A 12901-nucleotide genomic window follows, 5' to 3' on the forward strand; every position below is an offset into this window, starting at 1 on the left:
CGTAACAGGAGGACTATAAAGGCGTGTATCAGGTACGAAACGAATCATGTGCTGGATTGTAGATATTCAAGATGGGATTTTGTACCTCTCGTAAAAGAGAGAGATATCGCTGGGCTCCTCGTGTGAGCGAGACTGTAGAAATGTGTGGCCGCACTATAGACGAACGTCGTCTATTTCAGACAGTCGAACTCAGTGAAGAAAGCAGTCGAATCAGATAAGGTGGCTTGTCCATGCCTTATATTCGACATATGATATCGTGATACAAAAGGATCATCAACCGGAATCATCACTGGCGTTCGTAAGATCACGAACAAACTCTATTCGAGATAGTAGTCATAGTGTCTTGCTAGAGACCGCCTATGACTTGTATATCTAGAATAGAGATTTCGGGTTATATTGCTATATCGAATGAGCCTACAGGGTCACACACGCAAGGAAGGACAAATGCACGAGAAAACGTCGAAAAATCTGGACAAGGGGTTCGGACCGTTCGGTCTAGGAGTGGACCGAACGGACCAGAGCATCTAGTCCGAACGGACCAAATTGTTGGACCGAACGGACTAGAGAGTCCAGTCCGAACGGACCAAGTGTTGGACCGAACGGACTGACTCATCGGACCGAACGGACCAAGTTATAAGACTGGTTCGAACGGACCAACTGTCCAGACCGAACGGACTACTAAGCAGTCCGTTCGGTCTGGGTTTCAGATTTAGTTTTAAATTCCGGAATTAAGGTTAATCACTTTAACAAAAGGAGAAAATTAACCCTAACAAGTGAAAGCCGACCTAGAGAACTTCTTGAGACCTTTTGGAGAGTCTAAGGGGTTGAAGAAGTGATCTAAATCTCGTTTTCTCAAAGCACATCATCGAATAGAAGATTCGAGTCCTAGCATACAAGTTCCAAAGGTTGGAATCCATCCCGAGGTGTGGATACGTGTAGAGGGCAAGGTATTCTTCCTGCCTACAGTGATCGGACGAACATATCAATTGATACAAGCCTTGGATCGATTGAGGTAAGCGTTCTATCGTTTCTACAAGATTATGCATGATAGGTTTTAGGGTTTTATCAAAATTTTATTTTACATCCGCTGCGCAAACCCTAGAACTGATCTCTTAGGAATAGGATTCACTTATGAGATCCGAGGAAATCCCAAAATGGTGGAGGAGTTAAATGCTTGTAAAAGACGTGTCATGAATTGGCTAAGTTGTTAAGGATTTGTCGGAAAAGTTTACGTTCGGTTTTGAACGTGAAAGGTGATCTAAAAAAATGGGAGGGTACTGTACGTACTGTGATGTGTGTGCTGATGCATAAAAAGGAAATTTTTTTTTTTGTTTCTTGTTTATTTGTTTGAGATCTAAATTAATTAATACTAAGATTCTGTGTTTAAGGTTTTTTGTTTTGTTTTGTCTTGTCGTACTTAACGTTTGATAGTGTGGGCTTTACAGATTATATAGATCTTAATACGATGTGTATGAGTGTTTCTGTCTGTTTTTGTTTGAAAGCTACGAAAACGAAAGACTGTGTATTTTTTGTACCATATTTCCCCCCACGCATTACTTTGTACTTTTTGCATGCTATCTCTTTTTATACTTAAAGCAATATATAATACGTGGGCATACATACATACATACATACATTTTTTTTTTGTTAATTGAAATATTATGTATCGAGACCCAAATTAATCTCGAAGCCAGCTAACTAGGTGATTTAGAATATACGTCTCCTCTCCAATTTGAAATTTCAAGTTCGAACTCGGACATATCCATGCATACATACATATATTTAACTATTCAAATCGTTTTCTCATTTTCACTATATGGTTCTTGAACAACATCACATCTTTTGAAAACATATAACCTTAACTATAATAATCAGTATAATGTGATTATTATGATAACATACAATCTCAACCGTCGTATATGCATAAATCCAATACTATAACCGAACCAAAATATGAGAAATTTTTTTTTTGGTAACCGAGTTTCTTAAACCAAGATCCATATTAATCACGGAGATGAGTGTCAACTACGTTCTCTCCCCAAATTTAAAATTCGAATTCGGGACGTAACAAACGCTTTGCATCCATATTAATCACGGAGATGAGTGTCAACTAGTCAAATTTGGATAACTACGAGGAATCTTTATATATCACCACTAACTGATTAATCAATGGTTATAAAACCAAATCATGGGCATGTATATTCAGAAATATATATGTATATATATGTGGGTGTATGTATAGATAAGGGGAAATAAGATTTGGAATTATTTGGCCTCGGATATAGAGAGAGAAAAAGGGAATATGTGTCTGAATGTCTGAAATAAAATAAGGGACTCTCGAAGCAGACCCGTGACTCTCTCTGACATTACGATCCCTTTTCCCCACCCATTTCTCTAATTTAATTCATATATTGTATAGTTTTAATAAATTATATAATGGATACATATATCAGTTATATATATGTACGTACATGCATATATACATGCACCTATACTGGTCAACAACACTATCCTTACGTACTCAGCTTCTTCTGCTTCGTTTCATTTTCATTGGTGCAAAGCTCTCATTTGGCTTATATGCTTGTATGCCCATATTACTATTTATATATATACATATTCAAATTCATATTCATATATATATAAATTGATGGAAGATTCTCTTTCCTTCTATTCCTGCAAAAAAAGTTTCAATTTTATGTTTTTTTTTTCTTATTTTCTATAACCATTGACTAGTCAAATGGGTAACCAACATCAACATGTCACCTATATATATATATGAGATCCCTCGTTTTTCATTTTTTTTAGAAAAAATCTAAAAAAAAAATACATCAACTTATCAATTTTTACAAAATAAAACCTAAATTTTGTTTTTTTATCAAACAAAACTCTAATTTTATTTTCTAGTCAAAAATAAATCCAAAATTTATAATTGATGTCATTTTTAAACTCGATGACATAGTGATATTTTATGTGATAATACTTTAATATATATGGTGATATTGGTATGTAATATCAACGATAGATTTAAAAATGATAAACGTTATAAAATTTAATTTTGTTTATAACTCAAAGATTAAGTTCAGGTTTTATTTTGTAAAAAAAAAACAAAGTTCAGGTTTTGTTTTATGAAAATTGACAAGTTCCGGTATTTTTAAGATTTTCATTTTTTATTAAATAATTACGTTGATTTTTAATATATGTAAAATGGATGGATTTCAAATATATTTTACAGACTCTTCAGAAGCCATCATCGTCTTTACGGATCTTGTAAAGTATATTGCTTTATTTGATAAATCCAATGCATTGAATTTTGTAAAACTATATAATATATAAAAGTATGCACAGTCCGTTCTGCTTTGTTTCGTTTGTTTTTGTGTCATTTTCTCTTCAGTTCATGTGCGCATACTTTACATGAATTTTCTTTCTGTATCTTCAATCTCGTAACGTAAATTTCTCAAAAATGTAAAAAATAAATGTTTAGTGTTTTTTTTTTCATTTATTTATTTTCATTGTTCAAATAATGTAGATTTATATTTCGATGCAGTTTCTTAGATAACATTATAAATTCGTCTCTTAAAATAGGAGAGATGGAGAGAATTTCAAATTTTATTTTATAAAAAGTTTTGAATATTAAATCATACTTTTTTTGTTAGATTGTAAAAAAATATGATGAAAAATCTTGGGAAAATTTAAAAAAAAAAAATTGAACTTTTATAATTTTGACAGAAAAACACCGAATTTTTATTTTTATCAAATAAACATTAATTTTTTTAATGAGTTTAAAAAAATACTAAATTTTTTAAATGATCCAAAAAAATATATAAACTTTTATGCGATTGTCAAAAAAATACTAAACTTTTTAAATGGTTCAAAAAATACATTAACTATATACAATTGTAAAAAAAAATCAAAAAATCAACTATAATAATTTGACATATTTGCATCTTCTTATACCACATCAGCTCATTTGTTTATCTTGACAATCGTAGCAAAAGTTAAGTATTATTTTTAAAAAAAATTTAAAAAGTTTAATATTTATTTGACAAAATCAAAATTTAATATTTTTTTATCAAAATTGAAAAATTCAATTTTTTTTGGATTTTTTCAAAAGCTTACTACCATCTTCAATTTAGCAATCTCATATCCGTAATACAAATGCGTCCATTATTTCATTTAAATAAAAATAAATAAATAGAAGAAAGAGATTCTCCTAGAATGAGAATGTTGTTTATACCTTTTCAGTTTGTATTTTATTTTTGTTGTTTAATGTTTAACCCATCGATTAGACTCTATATATAGTAAGCAATTTATTCGTATATAAATTGTTAATTAATATTGTTAAATGATTTAAAAAATAAAATATATAGCCATGAGACCTTTTTGTCATTCTTCGATCTTCCCATCTGTTATTGTTTATTAATTAATTAATTATAAATTATCAAAAATGATATTTATTTTTCCAATGGAGAAACAGACATACTCAAAACTCTTCTTCCGAACTATTCTTCTCTTCTATTTATGCATTGCGCTTCGAGCCAATCTCCAAATACATCAGTCATACCACGAGATAGGGATGTCAATTTTGACCCAAAATCCGAAATTCATGTGAATCCATTCAAAAAATATCGGACTTTTGGCAGGTGCTCCATTCGGGTTTCGGACTGATCCGATAATCCGATAATTTTTTTTATAAAAATTACTCCCTCCATTTCAAAATAATTGTTGTTTTAGATTATTTCACATTTTTTTAAGAAAACAGAAAAAAAATCACATATACCCTTATTTAATGATAAAAACAATGTTATCATTAATAATTTATTGGAATTCGATGGAGATAAAATTGGAAACTATTGTAAAAAAATGTTTTGAAAATGTAGAATGACAAATATTTTGAAACATGAAAAATAATCTAAAATTACAAATATTTTGAAACGGCTGGAGTAATAAATAAAAAAAGTTATCAATGGACACAAAAATTAAATGGATCGGTTCGATCTGTCTTGGTGCGAATCGAACCAGAATCCTATAGGATCAGCCTTCGAGCTCAATTTTATATATAGTCTGAAAAATTCCGCTTCGATTCCAAACCCAAAACCCTTAGACCTAATGCGGACTCGGACCGGTCCATTCGGCACTCTACTACAAATACCAAAAACACGGTATTAAAAGTCGTATACATAGAAAACTAACTTAAAATACACATTAATCAGAGTCGTATGCGTATGCATAATTTGCAAAAACCATTATCATAGGCCTTTCAATTTTGTTTGATTAAATAATTACCACTAAAATAGATTATTATGCCATCGACCAACTATATCATTTATTATAATTAGCCGACTAATCCAATCCTACACTATATATAGTGTGATTAATTGCTATGAGTTCTAATTTTCTAAATTATGTCTGATATGATTAGTTGTTTTCTAATTGAAAGATATCACAGTATTTGTATTTTTATGGTGAAAATTCCTTATACTTTATAATTTTTGGGAAAATCGCATATAAATACATAAAATTTTACAAAAATTTTAGATAAATACTTGAATTATAAAACTTCTATATAAATATCTAAACTTTTCCAAAATCCTATATAAATACCAAGATTTCTGTTTTTTTTTTCAAATAAATTTAAAATCCGTTAATAATTTTAACTACTTTTATTTGAAAAATACATGAATTTTAAGTTTATTTGGAAAATTTTTAAAACTTCAAGTATTTATACAGAAATTTTAAAAAATTCAAGTATTTATATAGAAGTTTTATAATTGAGGTATTTATTTGGTATTTTTTATAAAAGTTTAATTATTTATAAGTGATTTTCCCGTAATTTTTGTAAGGCGCAATTGTAGGTTTATATTCTGATCTAATATAACTAAAATTGGATAGTGAATTAATTTTAATTCTTACAAATTTTTGGCATAGATATCTAGAATGGATCTGTTACAGAAGGCAAACAATTTTTTTTTTAATAGAGATTAAAGAAACAAGATAGAATTTTAAAACGTCTTCAACGGACTGTATATATATATATGCAAATTTGTGCTCACGTGACAGTAGATCCAAGGAATATTTTGTCGGTATTTCTAATTTATATTACATAAAATCACTACTTTTTGTTTTTTTTTAAATACGAAAAAGCACCGACCAAAGTTTGAAAATTTCCAGAATATTTATTAACTATTATATATATATATATATATATATATATATATATATTGTCTCTCTCACTCACGTAAGAGATGCTGGAAATTTTTCAGGGACTGAAAACAAAACGGATACGTACAGGGGTGGTTAAAATATCCGAACCCAAAATAACTGAATCGAACCCGACCGATATATACTCGAACAGAAGTGAACCGATTAAAATAATATATTCGATTAGAGATAAATATTTCAAATCCGAAATATCCGAACCCGAAATAACCGTAAACCGAATCCGAATTAACCGTAACCGAATATATCCGTTTATCCATCCATATATCATCAATTAATATGTAATATATTTTAAATCTAATTAAAAAAATTAGTATAAAGATATTGTTTTATAACCATGGTATATAAAAAATGAAATGTGCATGTATTTTAATGTTGTTTTTGTTATTTTTATAAGATATTTGTTTGAATTTTTTTATCATTTTTTTTGTTTGGATAACCCGAACCAAACCCGAACCGATTAAAAAAAAATATCCGATTGGATACGAATATTTTAAATCCGAAATATCCAAACCCAAAATATCCGAATCCGATTAAACCGAACTCGCCCGATCCTCCACCCCTACGTAGTTGCAATTTATATTCCATTACTAACGAAATCTTAAAAAATTCTAATTTCAGATATAAACGGAGAAAAGATTCTCTCACTCACGTAAGAGATGCTGGAAATTTTTCAGGGACTGAAAACAAAACGGATACGTACAGGGGTGGTTAAAATATCCGAACCCAAAATAACTGAATCGAACCCGACCGATATATACTCGAACAGAAGTGAACCGATTAAAATAATATATTCGATTAGAGATAAATATTTCAAATCCGAAATATCCGAACCCGAAATAACCGTAAACCGAATCCGAATTAACCGTAACCGAATATATCCGTTTATCCATCCATATATCATCAATTAATATGTAATATATTTTAAATCTAATTAAAAAAATTAGTATAAAGATATTGTTTTATAACCATGGTATATAAAAAATGAAATGTGCATGTATTTTAATGTTGTTTTTGTTATTTTTATAAGATATTTGTTTGAATTTTTTTATCATTTTTTTTGTTTGGATAACCCGAACCAAACCCGAACCGATTAAAAAAAAATATCCGATTGGATACGAATATTTTAAATCCGAAATATCCAAACCCAAAATATCCGAATCCGATTAAACCGAACTCGCCCGATCCTCCACCCCTACGTAGTTGCAATTTATATTCCATTACTAACGAAATCTTAAAAAATTCTAATTTCAGATATAAAATAAATAAACTTCATCATGCATCTCCATCACATGACTTGGTCTGTTTAATTTCAGCGATAAAATAAATAAAAAGCAGGGCCTACATACATATATTTATACAATAAATAAATAAATATGTATGTATGTATGTATGTATGTATGTATGTATGTATGTATGTATGTATGTATGTATGTATGTATGTATGTATGTATGTATGTATGTATGTATGTATGTATCGTTCTTTATATTTTCTATTTATAAAACTAAGAGAAATTATAATATTTTATATATATGTTTTTTTCCAGAGAATCGAAATCTTGTGGGTATATCCGACAATGAACCACCACAAGGTTCTTTCTCGTGTCTCATCCTCTTGCCGTCTTCTTTTGTCTCTTCCGCTAACGTATTATCATTTGCATGGCACGACATTTTACACAATTCGGTTCTCCGACTTATTAAAAATTTCGGTACCATATGAAATTTGAATATATATTTTTTTTGGTAGACATGAAATTTGAATATTCGATACGAGATCTCGAAGTTTTGGACAAAGGTTCTATACTACATTATCGTTCATATTTATTCAATTTTCGGGTTTTACGGTTTCTACCTCCTCCTATATGAATCTTACAAGTTTGAAAAAAAATTTGAAGAAATTGTATATTAATACACAAACTTATAAAAAAAATCTCTAATAAATATACGAACGTTTAATTTTATAAGTAAATACACGATCTCTTTATAATTCCTGTATTAAACCTTTAACTTTTTTAAAAAAATGAAAATAAATCATACATTTTTTAAATTATTTGCAAAAATTATTATGAAATTAAATTATAAACTTTTTAAACGATTCCCAAATGTCGCCATCATATGATTTTTTTGGAATCTTTTTAAAAGTTCACGTTTTAATGTAGAAGTAAAAAAAAAAGAGCTTGTGTATTTATTTGAGAATTTTAAGGTTTTAGTATATATCTGGGATTTTTTTATTAAAATGCGATTATCCTTTGAAAAAATGGGATATATAATGTATATATATATATATATAATGTATTCAATGTCTGGATTGAAATAATAATACGTTATGGAGAGAAGATTCGAAGAAAAGGGTCACGAGGCATACTTCATTGGTTTCACGAGGAAATGGTTCTCTGGGTTTATCTGAGGAAAAGGACACATCCTCCCCATTTTGTTTTCTACCCTCTCATCTCTCTTCAACTATTATTGTTGTACGTATATATATATACACACACACATACACTTCTATATGCATGTATATATGTTACTTGAATTACGTGGGTGGATGGGGATCTATGGGAAAAACTCTTAAAAATTTTCAAACTTGCCGTGTGGTGGAAAAATAATTCTTATACTTTGTTTAATTATTCCTAAACTTGAAAAACGTGACTTAATAATTTCTAAAGTTGTTTAAAAGTGCCATATTGATTCTTAATGTAAGTTACTAAAATAATACTGTTATAGAATCCTATGTGGCACGTGAGATGTCAAGACACGTCAGAATTTTATACTATATATACAAAACCAGATTTAATAAACTCGGTTTAACAAAATCTTTTTGAACCGAATTTAATAAACTCATGTGCATACACAAATATATCCTATCATGTATCGTCACCACCCCTCTCTCCCTCTCGAACCAATTTTATTAAATTGATTTTATTAAACTGGATTTATTATTATTTCGAACTGATTTTATTATACCGGATTTAATATTATTTTGAACCGATTTTGTTAAACCGATTTTATTAAAGCTGGTTCTACATATATACTATATAGTATAAAATTCTGACATATCTTGATATTTCAGCGCCATATAGGATTTTATAATAGTATTATTTTGGTCAACTTACATTAAGGATCAACATAATACTTTTAAACAACTTTAAAAATTATTAAGTCATTTTTTCAAGTTTAGTAATAATTAGACACATTGAAAAGTATATGAATTATTTTTCCACCAAATTGCAAGTTTGAGAATTTTTAAGAGTTTTTCCCTGAATATATATACAAATCTCTTATATTTTATTTTATTATATAGATATCTTTCCTTATTTAGTTTTCTAATATGATTAGGGCATTTTTTTTATATTTTATTGTATATATACGTTATTCGGGTGTTTGGAAAACAAAAGGTTTTATTTTACAAATCTTGATATGTCTGGTTACATTTTCTGAATTTGAAGTTTTATTAGATTTCACGAATGACGGTGATGATGACGAACGAAAGATCATTCCAAAAGACTATGCATATATATATATATATAGATACAAGATAATGTAAATCTGACATCGGAGCATAATTCTATGAGGAAATTCGTAATGTATATGTCACAAATGTTCAGAGAGCATGAACGACCGATCATTAATTCCAACATGATCGACCGTTCATGTTGTCAAATCCTCCAAGATCAATTTTATAGATCGATCATATATAGGATGAAATGCAGAATGAATTTAATTGCTCTGAGCACATGATCGATCGATTAAATCACAAATGATCGATCGATCATGACATACAAATTTTTAATTTTCGATTGATTTCCATATTTTCACAGGTAGGGATGGGCGTTTCGGTTCGGTTCTTCGGAACTGGACCAAACCGAACCGAAAAAACGGTACTTTTCCCGACCCGAAACCGTTCTCAATTCCCGAACGGTATTATTTTTAAAGAACCGAATTTTTCCGGAACCGAATCGAACCGAACCGACTTTAAAAAATATCGAAAAACCGAATATTTTTAAAGAAAAACTATCTTTTTTTTAATAAAATTCGGAACCGATCGAATCGAACCGATACTGAAACCGAACAGAACCGAACATAATATAAAAACCGATTGGTACCTATTTTTGTAAAACCGATCTATTCCCATCCCGAACCCGAACCATTTCTCGAAACGCTCACCCCTAGTCACAGGTAACTCTAGGGAAGATAATCTTAGATAAGTTTTCAAGAAACTTTATCAATTAAACGTTCTTTTTTGTGATTTTTTTATTTTTTTATTTGAACTCTCTTGTCTCTATTGGTAGTTGGGGGTTAAAGATTTGCGAGAAAATAATTTTTTATACTTTATTTTGGATTATATGATATCTCTATTTGATTCGATTTTCATGAGTTGTTCTTAATATTTTTTTAATGTTGTTAGCTACTTGATTGAATGATTTTGGAGTTTGATTCGCATAGAGATATGAGATTAAGTTTTGGGCTGACTACTGCATCTCCATGAAAAACTTTTGGGCAGCATCAAGATTGCCTATAAGATAAAACCCTTGGTTAAGAATGTTGTAAGTAATTGCATCAACAATCAATCCTCTTCGAGACATCTCATAAAAGAGATTAAAACTCTCATTCACCCTATTAGCCTTGCAGTAACCATTTATCATAGAATTAAAAGTTATTACATTTGGAAAACATCCCATGGTGATCATAGAATTGATTCCTCTGTTTCGATTCTCTTGGTTTCTGCGTTTGAAAGAGTCATTTTGATTTTGACATATTTTACAGCAAAGTGGATTAGAAACTGCAGATGTCAAATGAAGCGAGACTGTGTCTCGAATTCTCTTACCATCATGTCGTCCAGGTTCGGTTTCAGGGCTTGAGACGCTCTCTCCAGATGTCAAATATGTTTCAGGGCCCGTGTCGGTTGACCCACATTTTCCGATGGGATTGCCACTGCTGAAACTGTGCCCAAACAAACAAAGGCACACAAGATTTATGACATTGAAAACAGAGGAAGTGAAACAGAACAGGTATTCGGATAATTTACCTGGATAGCTTGAAGCTTCTGGTTCTTCTCATCAAACAAACAACCATGCGATGTTGGATAGCTTGAAGCTTCTGGCTCTTCTCATCAGCCGTTTAGTACTTACATCTTCTAAGAGAGGAAATCCAAAAACCCCTTTTCCAATCTACCTTCATATACCATATCCATTATCATATTTGAGGTCGATGCATGCATAGAAAAGCCATTGCTCCGCATTTCTCGTATCAGCTCGATAACCATCGACGGAAAGTGACTTCTAAGACGACCCCAGATCAATGCATTATATGTACCATCGTCGGGAAAAAAACCAGCCTATTTCATCTTCCCAATTACCTTCTCGGCTTCATAGAGTGTGTGACACCCGTAACCCGTCTCCCGCTCACGAGTTGTGCCACATGGACGCCCAAATATATAATAAAATAGCGGGAATTTAAAAACATTTTATTTTATTACACACGCATCGCAAAAACCAGTATTTGTTTACAAACCCACGTATAGTAGTATACACACCAACATAAGGACGGTAACTGTAATAAAATACAAAGTCAGGTCACCGCCCGTACAAGCCAACATAAGTCCAAAGAAAGAAAAGTACATGACCCAGATAGTTCCCCACACGTCACCAGTCCCCTCGTCCTGCTGCTGCCAATACTGCTCCGTGCCTGAAACGTTGCATAACAACGTCCATAAGCTACGTGCTTAGTGAGTACTTCGGGTTAGACCCGAAGATCATACTCAAATTGCAAATGGCCAAACACAATCAATAGTATGCACACGGTACATATAGGTGTACACATATATATACACACTCCATGCCATCAAACATCGTTCACTCAATCGCACAAACTTATCACACACACTCAGTCCGCATGATGTATCATCGGACATAACCGTCAAATCATCTCTATGTGCATCGCACACATAGGATACCGCAAGGATCTGGTCTCACCAGTCCAGGACATATGTACACAAGTCATAGCTCGACCCATCGGGTCTCTCAGTAATAACCGTACCGTCAAATCATCTCCACGTGTGCATCACACACGTGGGTAAGGACGCTCCATGTGCAACGCACATCCCCCGCTCTCCTCGGCAATCGCCGGAACAATAAAACACGCCATCCAAATCCCTACTCCATAAAACATAATACATCAACCATCCCCTCTGGCATCGATGTCACCTCTCGATGCCAGAGCGCCAGGTGCCTCCTCCAGGCCACCACCGACTATGTCGAGCGAAGTCAGTACACAACTGACAACCTCTCGCCGGCCGTCCGCCACGGAGAAACTCATTGGACCCGAGCTCAGGTCTTTCTGAGTTCCTTCGCATAACCTCATCGGGAGAATCGCTCAATCCCGAGTCACAGGTAAATGTATTGCCAGTCTCTGCCGGAAGAATCACTCAATCTCGATCCCGTTCCATAGCTAGTGGAACGTTGGCGCGGTTACAGTGTAACCGTAGGATTTCCTCAACCCCGTGATAGCCGAATCACTCAAGACTATCACGTGTATCATCGGCTCCAAGCTCTGCCCGGGGGCAACCAATCACAATCATGTCTCCTCAATATGAAACCCGACCCGGGTCGGAGATCATAAAGAGGAGATCTCAAAAATGCAACCATCGAGATATCACCTCAAACCCGCTACAATCACACGCTCAACC

This window comes from Tarenaya hassleriana, unplaced genomic scaffold, assembly GCF_000463585.1.
Source record: "Tarenaya hassleriana unplaced genomic scaffold, ASM46358v1 Cleome38, whole genome shotgun sequence".
Classification (NCBI taxonomy): Eukaryota; Viridiplantae; Streptophyta; class Magnoliopsida; order Brassicales; family Cleomaceae; genus Tarenaya; species Tarenaya hassleriana.